Source organism: Capra hircus, chromosome 13, assembly GCF_001704415.2.
Source record: "Capra hircus breed San Clemente chromosome 13, ASM170441v1, whole genome shotgun sequence".
Lineage (NCBI taxonomy): Eukaryota > Metazoa > Chordata > Mammalia > Artiodactyla > Bovidae > Capra > Capra hircus.
Genome location: NC_030820.1, coordinates 60,868,179 through 60,886,919, shown reverse-complemented (window position 1 = coordinate 60,886,919; position 18,741 = coordinate 60,868,179). Strand labels below are relative to the sequence as shown.

The following is an 18,741-nucleotide window of genomic DNA, read 5'->3' as shown; positions in this document are numbered from 1 at the left end:
CTGATCCAGACTCTTGGAGCACTGGATCATTAATTTGAAAAATTATTGCAATTAATCACTGTTTTATAATGTACTCATATGAACTGAAAATGAAAACCAACACCTTTCTGGCTTGTGATAAATATGTATTACAGTTGTGGGAAATAAAACAGATTATTGTGAGGTTCTATATGACAGAAAATCATATTCCGATGTATTTTGATTAAGTTAAGGGTGATCTGGGAAGAGGATGGCTGTGGGAGGTAGGGCAGCTCCCTCCACCTCTCTGAGCATGTATTTGGTATTCATCATCAACTGACATATTCAACGTGGCCACAGGGTCTTGAGGGGTAGGTCTCCTAACACATAAACACATGATTCAGGGTGGTGGTGAGCACAGAGTGAGTTGAGAAGTCTGAAGGAATCCGCCACACAGTTAAGTTCTACAGAAGAGCTAATCATATCATTGCCATTTACTGGCAGATAGCCCTTCCCTGGAGGAACACTGTTTGCCAGTCCTTTGGGCCTCAAGTTTAGCGATATCATAATACTTGAGAAGTTAACTTCTTAAAATAGGGAATTCCTGTTAGTTCCGTTTTTGCACAATGAAGTATTTTTTTTAAGTGGTATATGGGCAAGAGTCAAATTTGCATACAACATGATTTCCCCGTAAACCAAGAGAATCACACCACTGCTTGGCCTAGAGTGGCCTCTGAAATGCTCATTTTCATGACCACTAGACACAGCAATGTAATGTGAGCCACGTATATAATTTAAAATTTTCCATAGCCGTGTTTTCTGAAGGTAAAAAGAAACAAGGGAATTAATTTTCAGATGTATTTACTTTTCCCAATATGTCAAAAGTATTATTAATGTGATCAACATAAAATGATCAATGAGATGCTTTATATTCTTTTTTTTTTAATGTTGAGTCTTTATATCTCAGTGTGTGTTTTACATGTACAGTACATCTCAGCTAGGACTTGCCATGTTTCATGTGCTCAAGAGCTGTCTGTGAGGACTTCCCTTGTAGTCCAGGTCCACAGTGGCTAAGACACTGTGCTCCCAATGCACGGGGCCCTGGGTTGGAATCCTGGCCAGGGAACTAGATCCCACATGCCACAACTGAAGATCCCCACATGCTACCACTAAGATCCTGCATGCTGCAACTAAGGCCTGACCAAAGAAATAAATAAATATTAAAAAGAGAGAGAAAGAGCTGTCTGTGGCTGAAGCTACTCTACTCAGCAGGGCAGATACAGAATATTGCCATCACAGCAGCACCCCAGAAACTGGTCCTGCTCATTTCTGTGTTCCTTGGTGGTCAGCTCAGCACCTTGCTGGCACACAGGAGGAGTGTAACACATGGTCAGTGAGTAAATGTGTGCCCAAAGCCCATGCTTTCTGTAGTCAGTCCAAGGTAAAGGCATCTGGACCTGGCTCCTGCTCCAGCTGGGATGCAAAGACTGGACACACAGAATTACATTCCCAAGGAGCTGTTAGGTATTGGCAAAGACAGTCAGAGCCATGCAAAGACTTCTAAAATGCTTGTTGAGTGAGAAAAACAACATGTAAGACACATATAATATCAAGCCATTTTGTGAATAATATCTATCCAGGTTCTTCCACTAACATATATATGTTACTTTATTCATAGTAAAAACAACCTGTGTATAATAATTGAGCAGCAGGATAATAAATTGAATTTTGAAGAGAGGGAGAGATTTCAATAAAGATTTGGGGAAATTCAGGAATATTTCATAGAAGCACTGTCTTTCAAAGAGAATTTGCGGGAGTTTATGATAGTAAACCATATACAGAGCACTTCAAGACTCAAAAAGGATTCTGTTGTACCATTTGAAAGGAAGGATGATCAAATCAGAAGCCTGGGTCCCCTGCATAGGAGGCAGATTCTTTACCACCTGAACCACAAGGGAAACCCCTATATGTTGACAAGTGGTTCCCAAATGGGCTTCCCAAATGGGCTCCCCTGATAGCTCAGTTAGTAAAGAATCTGCCTGCAATGCAGGAGTCCCCAGTTCAATTCCTGGGTCAGGAGGATCTGCTAGAGAAGGGATAGGCTACCCACTCCAGTATTCTTGGGCTTCCTTGGTGGCTCAGCTGGTAAAGAATCTGCCTGGGATGTGACAGACCTGGGTTTGACCCCTGGTCTGGTCTATGGGGTCTCACAGAGTCGGACACCACTGAAGTGACTTAGCAGCAGTATAGTCCATGGGGCCACAAAGAGTCGGACAGGACTGAGCGACTTTCACTTTTTCCCAAATAGATGATGCTGGTGTTTGGCTGGGTTTCGGAACCATGGGATGGGGTAGGGAGAGGGCGAGAGAAGAAGTTTGTGTAACCCAGGGCCTCTCTGCAGGGTGGGGACAACAGAGCGGCTGGAAGTGAGTTAGAAATGTGACAGGGTGCCTGGCTGCTTGGAGCATGGCCAGCATGGAAACCAGCAGCATCATTGTATTTGAGCTGTTAGAAATGAGGACCCTCAGGCCCCACCTCCCAAATCAGAATGTACGTTTTTACAAGGCCCAGGTGATTCATGTGATCATTCTAGTTGAGAACTGGGCATGGTGAATATTTTTTGCTCTTGCTTCTTCAGCTGCTGCTGCTCCTGCCAAGTCGCTTCAGTCGTGTCCGACTCTGTGCGACCCCATAGATGGCAGATCACCAGGCTTCCCCGTCCCTGGGATTCTCCAGGCAAGAACACTGGAGTGGATCGCCATTTTCTTCTCCAATGCATGAAAGTGAGAAGTGAAAGTGAAGCCGCTCAGTCATGTCCAACTCTTAGCGACCCCATGGACCACAGCCTACGAGGCTCCTCCATCCATGGGATTTTCCAGGCAAGAGTACTGGAGTGGGGTGCCATTGCCTTCTCCATGCTTCATCAGCATCCATCCCTTTTCTGATAACCATGCCTGGATATTCCTTAGGAACACAGCCTTCAGTGGGGCTTCTGGGGGGCTAACCCCTCCCTTGTCTTCAGGGACTGACAACTTGGTACAGGACCAGCCCACTAGAGAATTCCATGTCTTCCTGACAACCAACGGTGGTTGGTTCAGTCATAGGTATGTATGTGATTCTATCTGAGGCAGTCTGCCTCGGGGTTTTGCTGGGAAAATTAGGGGAAAAGTACTCTCTTTCTATAAGCATTGTTGTAGATGTGGGTGTGAATGTGGACGTAGCTGTGGATGTGGACACAGGTATAGATGTAGGTATAGATGTGGATGTATGTGGCCGTGGATATGGAAATGGATGTAGGTGTAGGTATAGATTTGAGTATAGATGTAGGTGTGAATGTAGAAAACTGGAGCTCTTGGGAGCCATTCTGACATCATGAAGGGAGGGACTGCCTTAGAGGGAAGCCATCAGAGGCCAACAGAGCTGAGCAATGGGGACAAAGTGATTCCTGAAGACATGTTTGAACACCTGGATCCAGCTATGCCTAAAACTTTTCAACCTCAGAATTCTTCTAATTCACGAGCAAATAAATTCTCAATTTTGCCTAAGCCAGTTTGAATTGGATTTCTGCCACTTGTACCCAAAGAGTCCTCACTGACTCTTAACTATTCCAGGCAACACTCTGAATTGAAAGAACTAGGGTTTCTGGGGATGAAGGCAGAGAATCTGCATTTCAAACAATTCTTTAGGAGAGTCTTAGCACACTGAAATTTGAGACCCACCAATGTAGTGGAAGGAAGGCCAAGCTCGGGGTTTGAATACTTGGCTTTGGATCCCAGTTCTTTCACTGACTGCTGTGTGACCTTGAGTAAGGTTCTTGCCCTCTCTGAGCCTCATTCTGTTCCCTCTCTGCCCCTTTATAATAGGAGGCACTTGCTTCTCAGGCTTGGCCTGAGGTCCTGTGGGACAGGGATTTGAAAGGCTCTTTGAAATTTCTGAAAACACATGTTTCTTGTCTAACCTTCTGCTCTCAAAACCAGGCTCGGAGAGCAGAAGTGGCTTGCCTGGCCCTACATTAACTTAGAACAGCTGATCCCCAGCAAAGACACTTCCTCAACTCACTGCTGAAACCCCTGGAACCTGAAACCAGCTCCCTGTCCCCTCAGTTTCTGCAGGCCCTGCGTGGAAGGGAAACAAGAAAGTTCAGCTTGCTTGGCCTGACTGCTTCCCATGGTCACCGTGCTGGCCACGGAGGCCTCAGAGACTCCTTCTCAGAGCCCTGCCTGAGGAGCCTGTGGAGTGGGCGGCTGGTGGTTTCCTAGGAGCTTTTAGGCTCAAGCAGTGGCTTCTGAGGGCTGGGAGCAAGGAGCCCTAGAGTTTAGTCTCACCTCTGCCGCAAACTCACTGTGTGACCTTAGGCAAGTCCCAGCCTTTCTCTGGGCCTCAGTTTCCCCAAATATGAGATGAGATGTCGGGCGATTAGTTCTCTGAAAGGGACAGCTATAGTTCTTTCTTGTGTAGCAGCTACTCCTCCTCCTTCTGACAATAGCTCCTCAATTTTCTTTGGGAACCACCCCTCTCCCATTATCAGTTCCTGGACTATGGCAGAGCTGATGGGTCTGTGATGAAGTCTGGCCAATCAGACTTGCAGTAATAGAAGCAGAGATGGGCATGTGACTCAGTTCTGGCCAATGAGAATCACCCATTTGGCTGGAAAATGGGTGTTGCAAAGCAGAGCCTAGTAATGAAGAAATACAGATTCTTCAACTCTGCATAAAGCAGATATGCTCATGGACTTTCCAATATCCCTTTTCTGCTTGAGCCAGTCTGAGTTGGGTTTCTGTGCCTTTGAACCTCAAAGAGGCCTGCTGAGTGCATAGGAAATTCTTACAAAGGATTGCAATTCATACTCAGGTGTAAATGGCTTACGGCAAAGATGGCCTAACTGCTATTAAAGGAAGTTTTGATAGAAGAAAGTAAAGAGGGTACTAGATCGATTAGAGTGGGTGAGGGGTGTGTGGAGTATGAAGCTGGTGGCACTGAAGCCATGCCTAGAAAGGGCCTGACATGGATTAGGCTGGCCATATACGTGAACCCATTTGTCAGACGGGGAAATGGAGGCCCACAGAAGAGAGGATTCCTAGGTAGTCAGTGGCAGGTAGAGCAAGAACCCAGCTTTCCTCCTCCCATTCTCCCCAGGGATCAAGACTGTCCATTTAGAGGAACTTTTCCTTCTCAGCCATGGGGGCAGGGGAACAAACCTTCCTAAAGAGTTTTCAGGAACACATAGCTCCCTCTCCTCGGGTTCCTTGACTCTTCTGAATGAACCAGGCAAACCTCCAAGTGACTGCTATCCATGATGGACATTTAGGGGTCACCTCTGACTTTCCATCTCTTCCCTTTTCCAACTGTCAGCTTCTTTCTGATCAAGAGCTCAAAACTTTGATTTTGCAAATACCCAGAGAGGGTGGGTGTCATGCCTTGGTTTACACAACAGCAAGTGACCGAGCAACATAGGAAAGAGGAAGTCGGGTCTTTGGTCATTTGCCTGACTCAGTCAGAAGGTTGACTCTGAGATGTATATGTTCCAACCACTTGCTCCAAACAAGTAGTAAATTTTTATCGTGTTCCATGTTACCTCTGGGTCACCTGATCAACTCCAGAACTCAAGGGCACTTGTAAGCCTCCTTAGAATACTTCTATCTTTAAGGTAGGCAGAGGGCAGGGAAGTTTGGAAAAATATAGGGTCCAGAGGATCCTCTGGAGAAGGGCATGGAAACCCACTCCAGTACTTTTGCCTGGAGAATTCCATGGACAGAGGAGCCTGGTGGGCTACAGCTCGTGGGATCGCAAAGAGTTGGACATGACTGAGCAACTAACACTTGAAACCAGAAAGAGCTGGGTTTGAATGTCCTTTCTGCTTCTTACAGATAAGTGAGGTTTTTAAAATATAAGTCAGATCACGTCCCTCCTTTGCTCAATAAAATATCCTGAGGCTGCCATCTCACTTGGAGTAAGAGTCCAAGTCCCCTCTGGCCAGGCTGGCAAGGCTCCATGGCCTGGGGTCCCCTCAACCTCACAGTCCTGTCTCCTCCAGCCCCCCCTTGATTTTTTCATTTCAGCCACACTAGCCTCTTGCTATTCCTCAACTCACCAACCATGTTTCTACCTCAGGGCCATCGCACAGGCTGCTTTCTGGAACATTCATCACCCAGAAAGCCTCTTTCTCTTCACCCAGCTCTTCTTGCAGATCTCACTTTCTCAGCAGGGTCTTCTCTTATCACCCCGGCTAAGATAGGAGCACTGTCTCCAACTCCTATCACTTTCTGGCCCCTTCCCAGCTATATTCTTCATGGCTTTAGCCACCATCTAATATGGTGGCCATAAGGATGAGCCTCTCAGATCTCCAAATGCAGAGAGCAGAACTGACCAGTGGCCCCAGCTGTCATGCTGTGAAGAACATCACTGTTGCCTTGGGCTGCTCTCACCCAGTGGCTGAGAGTGCCAGGGGTACCAAGGCAGGACCATGCCAGGGGGACCTCTGATGGAACCTCCTTGACAGCCTTGCCAATGTTCCTTGGAACTGCCCTGCAGTTTAAGACATTTCTACCTTCCTTTCCTTGCTTCTTCCCTTCCTTCCTCTCTCCTTCTTTCATTTGGAGTCAGACATGCCTTGCTAGTATTCATGTATGGGTGTGAGAGATGGACCATAAAGAAGGCAAGCCCCGAAGAATTTATGCTTTTGAACTGTGGTGTTGGAGAAGACTCTTGAGAATCCCTTGGACAGCAAGGAGATCAAACCAGTCAATGCTAAAGAAGATCAACACTGAATATTCATTGGCAAGACTGATGCTGAAGCTGAAGCTCCAATACTTTGGCCACCTGATGAGAAGGACTGACTCATTGGAAAAGACCCTGATGCTGGGAAAGATTGAAGGCAAAAGGAGAAGGGGACAACAGAGGATGAGATGATTGGATGGCATCACCAACTCAATGGACATGAGTTTGAGCAAACTCCAGGTGATAGTGAAGGACAGGGAAGCCTGGTGTGCTACAGTCCATGGGGTCACAAAGAGTCAGACACGACCGAGTGACAACAACAGTGCCTTGCTGTCTTATCTGATGCCTCTCCTAACCTCTCCTAGCTCCTTCTACAGGCATTCCCTCTAATCAGTTTCTGAGAGTCACCTTCTCCAAGGACCTGACTAACTGAATGAAATGCCCTTAGCTGACAAGGTGCCCTAGATTTCTCCTTTTAAATAATAGTCACAAATGTGTGTTTAAACTGAGAATGACTGTTCATGTTTGTTTATCTTTGCTTGGAGAGGAACAAAGTCTTTCCTTGATTGGAGCTGAGTGAAGGTGACCCCCTTCCAAAAGGACGTGGTGGCCAGTTCGCCCAAGGGACTATTTTTCACTTCAACCTCCCACCGTGCTCCAAGTTCTGCTGCCCCCAAATCTGACCCCCTCAAATAGAAACTTCAAAGTTTCCGTCGCGTGCTCTGACCCTTTTACACTTTCTTTTTAATTGTTGACAGAGCCAGTTCTTTTCTGTTTTGGAGGGTATGCATTTTGGTTTTTAAAATTACCTTTCATCACCTAGTAAAACACTACATTGTCCTTGTTAAAAATGAAAACAATAAAGCTAACTCTAAGGCAGCTTTGGAATAAGGCCTGTAAGTTACCCTTTCCAGGCCCTCCACGGCCACCCCTCCATTCACCACCCCCTCCCAGGTAGCCTCTTCTTGTACATTTGCATATTATACTAAAGCAGATATGTCAGTGCCCCGCCCCCTTGCTCAGCTGTTCACCCTTCTGAACACTTGCTGGACATCCAACTGCCAGGACCTGCGTCTCTTCGTCTAGATTTCTTTGTGGTCCTTGGCGCCGGCTCTGCCCATGAGCCTGGTAAGTGGAAGTGCTAGAGGATTGTCAGCCCGCGGGAGCCGATCTCATCCCCATCAGCTGTGACTGACAGGATCAGGCAGATAAGCATCCCAGTTCCTCGGGCTCAGCGGCTCCCAGCACTCCCAGTAGAACTGAGCTCTAGGTGCCAACGACGGGACTGACTTGATCACATCTTTATTGTCTGCTGACCTGGGTTCAATCCCTGGGTTGGGAAGATCCCCTGGAGAAGGGAAAGGCTACCCACTCCAGTATTCTGGCCTGGAGAATTCCATGAACTGTGTAGTCCATGGGGTTGCAAAGAGTCGGACAGGACTGAGCAACTTTCACTTTCACTTCTCTTCTCTGTCTTGCTTCCCACTCTCCTATAGGATTTTCTGGGATCAAATCCCAAATAAACTAAACAGTGAATGCATTTGACATGTCTTCTAGGGTCTGCTTCTGGGGAAACTCAGGCTGACACATATACACTCATAGAAAATATGGATTATCGCTTTTTATGTGTGTGTTAACATAAAAGGAATACCGTTTTGCATGAATGGTGAGGCACTAGTCATCTTATCCTCATTTTTCAGATGAGGAAATTGAGACTCAGGGAGTGAAAGAATTTGGCTGGTGCGTCACAACTTGTGGGACGCCATGTTGGCACTCAAACTCAGGCCTCCCGCGCTCTGTCTGCCTGCATGCGTGCTAAGTAGCTTCGGTCATGACCGACTCCTTGCGACGCTATAGGACCGTGGCCCACCAGGCTCCTCTGTCCATAGGCTTCTCCAGGCAAGAATACTGGAGTGGGCGGCCACTTCCTTCTCCAGCGCTGTATGGCTCTTCATTTCTCTGGCAGAGTGGAGGGAGGGTCTTCTATTCTCTTGGCTGCACCTAAGTCTCCTGGACCAAAGGATTTCATGGTGATGGTGGGAGCTCAGGTAGGTGTCGTAGGTCAGGATGAGGACTGTCACAAGGCCCAGTGCAGGGCAGGGCCACCCAGAGGGTGCAGCCTGTGTGGCCACAGCCACTGGCCAAGAACAGGACACATTTTACATTCAAGCAAGGATTTCTTCTCTGTTGTTACCCATGCCTCTGGAATTATACACTAAAACTCCCAGTCCTGGGGTGGAGGAAACTGGAGAAATGGCATGGGGTATCAAAGCGCTGTGGGGGCGGGGGTGGCTTAGAAAGACAGGCTAAGAGATTGTACCATTAACTTACTCTGTAACTTTGGGAAAGTTACTTACCCTCTCTGGGCCTGACATTTCTTTTCTATAAAAAGGGAGGCCTTGTCATGATTTTAAGACTGGCTTTGAAAACTCAACTGAGCTATAGGGGCCCACAGGGCTTTCCACATGGGGCAGGTAGTCCAGACAAGGGTGCTGCAAACTAGACATTTCAGGGGCAGTCTACAGGGCAGCCCCGCTCAGCAGCACCCACGCTACGATGAGCGAATAGCAGCAGAGCACAGGAGACCAAGGCTCTAGTCCCAGCTCTTTCAGTTGTTCAAGAGAAGAAAGAAACTCAGATTTCCATGAGCTCTCTTGACTTTAAATATTAGTGCACATTTAAGAAGAATCATTGTGTGAGGCCGGAGAAGGCAATGGCACCCCACTCCAGTACTCTTGCCTGGAAAATCCCATGGACGGAGGAGCCTGGTGGGCTGCAGTCCATGGGGTCATTACAAGACGCACACGTCTGAGCGACTTCACTTTCACTTTTCACTTTAATGCACTGGAGAAGGAAATGACAACCCACTCCAGTGTTCTTGCCTGGAGAATCCCAGGGACAGGGGAGCCTGGTGGGCTGCCGTCTATGGGGTCGCACAGAGTCAGACACGACTGAAGCGACTTGGCAGCAGCAGCAGCATTGTGTGAGGCCAACTAAAACACACATATTTGCTGAAATATCTCAGGCAAAGGAGGGGAGGGAGTGTTCAACACCCCTCAATTCTGTATTTTTGAGGTCCTACTATCTCTCATTTCTACTGGAATGCAAAAGTAGGAAGTCAAGAAACACCTGGAGTAACAGGCAAATTTGGCTTTGGAATACGGAATGAAGCAGGGCAAAGGCTAATAGAGTTTTGCCAAGAGAACGCACTGGTCATAGCAAACACCCTCTTCCAACAACACAAAAGAAGACTCTACACATGGACATTACAAGATGGTCAACACTGAAATCAGATTGATTATATTCTTTGCAGCCAAAGATGGAGAAGCTCTATACAGTCAGCAAAAACAAGATCGCGAGCTGACTGTGGCTCAGATCATGAACTCCTTATTGCCAAATTCAAACTTAAATTGAAGAAAGTAGGGAAAACCACTAGACCATTCAGGTATGACCTAAATCAAATCCATTATGATTATACGGTGGAAGTGAGAAATAGATTTAAGGGACTAGATCTGATAGGGTACCTGATGAACTATGGACAGAGGTTCATGACATTGTAGAGGAGATAGGCATCAGGACCATCCCCATGGAAAAGAAATGCAAAAAAGAAAAATGGCTGTCTGAAGAGGCCTTACAAATAGCTGTGAAAAGAAGAGAAGTGAAAAGCAAAGGAGAAAAGGAAAGATATTCCCATTTGAATGCAGAGTTCCAAAGAATAGTAAGGAGAGATAAGAAAGCCTTCCTCAGTGATCAATGAAAGAAATAGAGGAAAAGAACAGAATGGGAAAGACTAGAGATCTCTTCAAGAAAATTAGAGATACCAAGGGAACATTTCATGCAAAGATGCTCTCAATAAAGGACAGAAATGGTATGGACCTAACAGAAGCAGAAGATATTAAGAAGAGATGGCAAGAATACACAGAAGAACTGTACAAAAAAATCTTCACGACCCAGATAATCACAATGGTGTGATCACTCACCTAGAGCCAGACATCCTGGAATGTGAAGTCAAGTGGGCCTTAGAAAGCATCACTATGAACAAAGCTAGTGGAGGTGATGGAATTCCAGTGGAGCTATTTCAAATCCTGAAAGATGATGCTGTGAAAGTGCTGCACTGAATATGCCAGCAAATTTGGAAAACTCAGCAGTGCCCACAGGACTGGAAAAGGTCAGTTTTCATTCCAATCCCAAAGAAAGGCAATGCCAAAGAATGCTCAAACTACCGCACAATTGCACTCATCTCACATGCTAGTAAAGTCATGCTCAAAATTCTCCAAGTCAGGCTTCAGCAATACATGAACTGTGAACTTCCAGATGTTCAAGCTGGTTTTAGGAAAGGCAGAGGAACCAGAGATCAAATTGCCAACATCCGCTGGATCATGGAAAAAGCAAGAGAGTTCCAGAAAAACATCTATTTCTGTTTTATTGACTATGCCAAAGCCTTTGACTATGTGGATCACAATAAACTGTGGAAAATTCTGAAAGAGATGGGAATACCAGACCACCTGACCTGCCTCTCAAGAGATCTATATGCAGGTCAGGAAGCAACAGTTAGAACTGGACATGGAACAACAGACTAGTTCCAAATAGGAAAAGGAGTACATCAAGGCTGTATATTGTCACCCTGCTTATTTAACTTATATGCAGAGTACATCATGAGAAATGCTGGGCTGGAAGAAACACAAGCTGGAATCAAGACTGCCGGGAGAAATATCAATAACCTCAGATATGCAGATGACACCACCCTTATGGCAGAAAGGGAAGAGGAAAGCCTCTTGATGAAAGTGAAAGAGGAGAGTGAAAATGTTGGCTTAAAGCTCAACCTTCAGAAAACGAAGATCATGGCATCTGGTCCCATCACTTCATGGGAAACAGATGAGAAACAGTGGAAACAGTGTCAGACTTTATTTTTTGGGGCTCCAAAATCACTGCAGATGGTGACTGCAGCCATTAAATTAAAAGACGCTTACTCCTTGGAAGAAAAGTTATGACCAACTTAGATAGCATATTGAAAAGCAGAGACATTACTTTGCCAACAAAGGTTCGTCTAGTCAAGGCTATGGTTTTTCCTGTGGTCATGTATGGATGTGAGAGTTGGACTGTGAAGAAGGCTGAGCACCGAAGAATTGATGCTTTTGAACTGTGGTGCTGGAGAAGACTCTTGAGAGTCCCTTGGACTGCAAGGAGATCCAACCAGTCCATCCTAAAGGAAACCAGTCCATCCTAAAGGAGACCAGTCCTGGGCGTTCATTGGATGGACAGATGCTGATGCTGAAACTCCAATACTTTGACCACCTCATGCAAAGAGTTGACTCACTGGAAAAGATCCTGATGCTGGGAGGGATTGAGGGCAGGAGGAGAAAGGGACAACAGGATGAGATGGCTGGTTGGCATCAACGCCTTGATGGACATGAGTCTGGGTAAACTCCGAGAATTGGTGATGGACAGGGAGGCCTGGCGTACTGTGATTTATGAGGTTGCAAAGAGTCGGACACGACTGAGCGACTGAACTGAACTGAACTATGTCTTAGGTGCCAGGGGTTGGAGATACAGTAGTTTTGGAGACAGACATATCTGTGCCCTCATGGGAGTTACTTTCTAAAAGAGTTTAAAGTCTAAGCCCTGACCAGTCCTCTGAATGCAGACAACTCTCTCCTCACCCTTTGGGGTAAGAGGCCCCCAGAGAGCAGCCTGGTAGAGGTGAGATTGAGACTCATGCTTAATGAATGATGGTTTTAATAATAATTTTTGAAAAGGAAAATAGCAAGTGTTGACCACAGGGTGGAGAAACTGGAACTCTAGTACATTGCTGGTGGGAATGTAAAGTAGTGGAATATAATTTGGTGATTCTTCAAAGGTTAAACTTGGAGTTACTATATAACCCAGAAATTCTACTCCTAAGTATATACCCGAGGGAACTGAAAACAGGTGCTCAAATACATGCACATGCATGCTCATAGCATCACCATTCACAGTAGTCAAAAGGTGGAAACAACCTGAATTTCCATCTACAGATGAGTGGATAAACAAATCATAGAATATACATACAATGAAATACTATTCAGCCATAAAAGGAATTAAATGTGTCAGTATTTAATGTGGATGAACCTTGAAAGAATCCAGTCACAAAAGGTCACATAATATGTAATTCCATTTACATGAAACATCTAGAATAAATTAATCCATTGATACAAAATGCAGGTTGGTGGCTGCCAAGGGCTGAGGGGTGGGAGGAAGGGGAATAACTGACTATGGCGTTTCCTTCTGAGATGATCAAAATGTTTTAGAACTACACAGAGGTGCTGATCACACAACCCTGAATGCCCCACTGCATTGCTCACTTAAAATCGTTCATTTTATAATGTTAGATGAATTTCACCTTAAAAAGTTTTAAAAATTGAAGACTATGGACTTCCTCGGCAGCCCAGTGGTTAAAACTTCGCTTTCCAATGCAGGGGGTGTGGGTTTGGGAAGCTAAGATCCGCATGCCTCGCTGCCAAAAAGCCAAAACACAAAACAGAAGCAATGGTGTAAGAAGTTTAATAAAGATTTTAAAAGTGGCCCACATCAAAATATTTTTTAAAAATTGCAAGCTAGCTAAAAGTGCTTTGCTAGGATGGTTAAAACAAATTATAGTCCCTCCAAACAGTGGACTATTACTCAGTCATTAAAAATTTGAGGATGTTTTAATGACATGGAAAAATGCTTGCAATGTAATACTAAGCAAATAAGTGGGATAAAAATTGTATATGCAGCATTTTACTAATTATGTTAAATAAAACGTGCACAAAAAAGAAGGCTATAAAAATAAACTAAAACATTTGCTACCCAAACATTTTTTTTTTAAAGATTCATGCTTCTGGGAATTTTGTGGCTATCCGTTGGTTAGGACTCCATGCTTTCACTGTTGAGGGCCCAGGTTCAGTACCTAGTTGGGGGACTCAGATTGCTCAAGCTGTGAGGGGAGGCAAAAAGAAAACCAAAAAAACTGAAAAGTAAAACAAAACAAAAAAGATGCATGCTCCTATTGCTGGAGCATATATTAAGTGTCAGGCGTACTAAGTGTCAGGCGTAGTGAAGAGGGCGGAGGAGAGAATCTTTGCCCTCCTGCAGCTGAGAACAGGTGTCTGTGGCCCTGGATCTAGAGGGAGCTGGAAGGTCAGCAGAGCCAATCCTTTCTTCTCTCTTCTCTGCCCCAGACCCCCTGGGTGACATTTCCACGCCTCAGTCCTCCTCATACACAAAAGCTGCCCCTTGGGAGAGCCACTCAGCCTCTCGGTGTTTCCCCCTAGAAACACCTGTACGTGAGCCCAAGACCACATATCCACGCTGGCCCCAGCAGTGTTGTTTGTTGTCCTGAAGCCCTGGATCAACCTGACTGTTCAACATCAGGGGGAATGAGAAGTAGGGCAGAACGGTACCCTCCTGGAATCCTCCACTTAAAAAGAATAAACTAGAGCTCTGTATCTTATTCTGGCTAGATTCTGACAACTTAATGATAACAAGGCAGGGAAATGAAACTGCCGCAGAATCTCACAGTTAGACAGCATTTATGTAGATCTTTAAAACACGAAAGACAATTTTATGTATTGTTTATGCACCCACATATATATGTAATACATTTTTAAAGGCACAGACGGGAAGAGCTATAATTCATGACAGAGATTGTCTCTGGGGAGGGAGAGAAACAGAACTAAGATGGATACCGGGTGGGGAGGCTTCAATGTTATCTGTTACTTTTAGTAATTTTATTTTTCAAAAAAACTGAAACAAACGTGACAAAATGGGAACATTTGTTAATTCTGGGTGGCGGGTTCCTGGGATATTTAGTATATTGCTCTCTTCACTTTTCTGTATTTAACACCCCCCCCCCCCAAAAAAAAGGATAGTGCAGAGAAAGCAGTGATGAGAACTGATATCTTTTGAGGCCTTTCTCTGTGCTGGCCAAAGTGGTTCGCAAAGTGTGGGCCTTGAACCAGCAGCAACAGCATCATCCGGGAATAAAAATACTTTAGGTCCTGTGCCAGACCTATTGAATCACAAACTCTGGGGTCAAGACACCAAAAATCTGTGTTTCAACAAGCTTTCCAGGTGATTCTTATGTACTGTTTAAGTTTGAGAACCACCAGGCTAGACTGTAATAGCTATAGTGAAAGTGAAGTCACTCAGTCGTGTCTGACCCTCAGCGACCCCATGGACTGCAGCCTTCCAGGCTCCTCCATCCATGGGATTTTTCAGGCAAGAGTACTGGAGTGGGGTGCCATTGCCTTCTCCGTGTAATAGGTATGACTGTTGTTAATGGATATTAAGCAGTTAGACCTGTTAGGCAATAAGCAGTTAGACCTGTCAGTAACTCAATCTAATCTTCAAAACAACCCTATGGAGACTTCCCTGGTGGTCCAATGGCTAAGACTCTGAGCTCCCGATGCACGGGGCATGGGTTTGATCCTTGGTCAGGGAACTAGATCCCACATGCTGCAACTAAGACCCAGCGCGGTCAAATAAATAAATAAATGCATTTTTAAAAAGATCCTCTGAGGTGGCCATTATTTCAAATATCCCCATTCTACAGCTGTGGAAACGGAGGCACAGAATGGCCACATCCTCTGCTCAAGGTCCAACAGGCAGGTTGCCCACCCCAAACCCCTTGCTTAGCCACTGCACTAAACTGTCATTTGAGTGCACGCTCAGTCGCTTCAGTCGTGTCCGGCTCTGTGCGACCCAGTGGACTGCAGCCTGCCAGGCTCCTCTGTCCATGTGCTTCCCCAGGCAGAAATACTGGAGTAGGTTGCCATGCCCTCCTCCACCCTCCTCCAGGGATCTTCCTGATCCAGGGAGCAAACCCAGGTCTCATGTCTCCTACAGTGGCAGGCAGTTCTTTACCACTAGCGCCACCTGGGAGGCCCAAACTCACTTACATGACCTCTAATATACTCTATCTCATCGCAATCTTGGAAGACAGACCTAATAGCCCTCTTTGACAGATGAGGAAATTGGAATTTAAAGAGGGAGAGTGAGTGACTTGTCCAAAGTCTCACAGGAGGAAAATGAGGGGCCAGGCATCCTCCTGTGATCTGTCCAGGAGGTTTCAGGGTCCGACCTAGACCGCCTGGGTATCAGGACGCAGCTGGGAGGAGGAGGGAGCTCAGCGAGCGAACCGACCCAGCTGCAGCCCTGCCTGGGTGGGGCTCGCGCTGTCACGTCGACGGCCAGCTGTCCCCTTCCCCACCATGGCTGCCAAGCCGCCGTGACCGTGACCGTGACCGTCACCCAGCCCCAGCAGGAACAGTAAGGGCTTTTCCCCTCACAGGCTCCTTGAAGCCCTTTTTTTTGTCTCTTGCTGAAGAGGAACCTGGACGGCCTAGGGAAGTGGCAGCTCAGGCAGAAAGTCACCCTCCTGCGTTCCCAGGTTTGCAGCCGGGCCATTCGGCTGTTCATTTGGACATCCTCCCCCGCGGGTCGGTCCCCGCATCCCGCCGCCGCTCCGCCGCTCCGCCGACGGTTCCTTTCCGCTGCGCCCCAGCCTACGCAACTCACCACCCTGGGTGCCCTCAGCAGCCCGAAGACCCGACCGTCAGGCCAAGTTCGTGGGCCGGTGTCCCCTGACCCCCGAGTCCGAAGCACTCACCTGGGCGCCCGCTCCTCCTCCGGCGGGCAGCCCGGATCCTCGCAGCTCGAGCGCCCCCCCAGCTCGGCAGTCCCCGGGGTCCCGGGGCGCTTGAGAGCTAGGGGAAGATGAATTGGCTTTCAAGAAGAGGCTGGGGCTCTTCGGTGCCGTGCGTCTTTGGGGGAGGGGCCCTCTGGCGCTGAACTGTCCCCTTCCACTCGCCCCTACGCCTCGGCGGTGCGTCCCGGCCGGAACCAGGGACTCGGTGGCGCCCCACAGACCATCTGGGCGCCTTAGCCGCGCCCGGGGCGATGCTAACCCCGCCCCCAAGTGTCCTAAACCCGCCCCGAAGATTCTGACCCCACCCCAGGGACTCCAATCTCTGTCCCCACCTCTCAAGATCCTAATCCCGCTGCCTAAGGATTTTTTTAAACACCGCCCATCCAAGGCTTCTAACCCTGCCTCCAAGAATCCTTACCTCATCCCCGAAGGGCAATAACCCCGCCCCCAAGAATTTTAACCGGTGCTTCCAAGGTCCTAATCCCCAAATAAACTAACACCTCCGCCAATGTATTCTAATCCTGCCTTCCAGTGCCCTAACCCTGTCCCAAATGATTCTAAACCCCACCCTCTCGAGAACCCCAGCACCCCATCTTCTCCTCCTGAGATCTTAATTCTGCCCCAAAGGATTTTGAATCTCACCTATGAAGGAATTTTAAACTCGTCTACCAGAGGTTTCTAATTCTGCCCCAAGGATTTTAATCCGGCAAGTGAAGGATCCTAGTCTTTTTCATAAAAAGATTCTAACCCAGCCCTCAAGATTTGTTACCCTAATCCTAGGGATTCTATTCTAATCTCGCTCCTGGGTAATCCCAACCTGTTCACATAGGATTTTAATCCTCCTCTCCCCTCAGGATTCTAATCCAGCCCATTCAAAGATTCAACCCCTGCTTTCCAGGTTTCTGATCCCACATATCAAAGGATTCCAAACCGGTTTGGGAGGATCCTAACCCTACCTTCCTCATTCTCACAGGACTGTACCCCCCCTCCCCCAAGCATTCCGATTCATTTCCCCACCATTCCAATCGCCTCCTTCTAGCCCAGTCCCCTCCCCAACGCTGTGTCCCAGCCTTCCCAGCTCTTCTGTGGTCTGCGGTTTCCATTCCTCAGGCCCTGGCTATTCAAACTCCATGCAAAGTTTTTTCCCGCAGGAACCAGCCTGACTCACTCCTGGCCAGTTTCCCGATAGCTCAGAGGAGCTTGAAAACTAAGGGGGCAGTAAGTGGTGCTGGAGGGTACAGTTTGAGGCTGCAGATGAATGAGAGGTGTGCAGGGCCAGACAAGGGCAGAGCCCATCTCCTCCTGGAAGTGGACTGTCACCCTAAATCCTGCTGAACACACCTCCAAAAATGTATAGAAACACTACAGTGTCTCTGTAGTCCCACCCACTACCAGTCAGTTCAGGCCCCCACCGTCTCTCATTCACTCGTTTATTCACTATGCTGGGGCTGAGCTACATAGGGCTTTTCAGCCTCAGCACTATTGATTGACATTTGCGTGCCTGCTCAGTCGCTCATTCTTGTTCGACTCTTTGTGATCCCATAGACTGTAAGCCTGCCAGACTCCTCTGTCCATGGGATTATCCAGGCAAGAATCCTGGGGTGGGTTGCCATTTCCTCCTCCAGGAGATCTTCCCCACCCAGGGGTGGAACCTGCGGATGGATTTTTTTTTACCATGGAGCCACTTGGGCAGCCCCACTATTGACATTTAGGTCCTGAAATTCTTTGTTGTGGGGAGCTGTTCTGTGCATAGCAGGAGGTTGAACAGAATTCCCAGATGTCATCCACTCGATGCCAGTAGCAGCCCCATTCCTCAGTTGTGATAGCCAAAAATGTTTCCGGACATGACCAAAGGTCCCCTGTGGTGGGGGTGGGGGGGATGGCAGGTGGTGATGGAGGGGGACCAAACCATGAATGAGAAAGATAATGACCCTGCTCTTATGTGTTTGGTTTATGTACTTAAATACATGTATGGCCTTTTAAAAGGCAGATATTGTTTTAATTGTGTGTTTAATTTTCTTGGATAGTACCTAAATTTTTAACTTTTTTTTTCCCACTCCATCACTAGATACTATTCATATCTAGCCATGTTACTGAAGGTCATTGTCTATATTCCCCATAGTCTATTTACCCATTCCGCTAGTCACAGACACCCAGATGGCACACAGCTTCACCCTACCATAAACAGTGCCACTGTAAACATCCTGATATGAGTCCCCTTATGAACCTACGTGAGCATTTTATTAAGACTTGGCTTTGCCAAGAATGACCGAAACTTACCAAATGGCTGCTGCTTGGATTCTTCTCCACCATTTCCCCATATCTTGACTGTACCTTAGGTATTGTCTGCTGGTCTTAATTTGAGTCCCACAGGAGTAGACCCTAGACACAGATTAAAG

General features: G+C 47.0%; 1 protein-coding gene across 1 annotated transcript in view; it reads right to left on the bottom strand.

Annotated features, from left to right (window-relative positions):
- HCK (HCK proto-oncogene, Src family tyrosine kinase) overlaps positions 1-16,602 on the bottom strand; it is a 45,161-nt gene extending 28,559 nt beyond the window's left edge. Inside the window, exon 1 of the mRNA XM_018057690.1 lies at positions 16,304-16,602. The gene's annotated coding sequence lies outside the window, so the exon portion shown is untranslated. The remainder of the gene's footprint in view (positions 1-16,303) is intronic.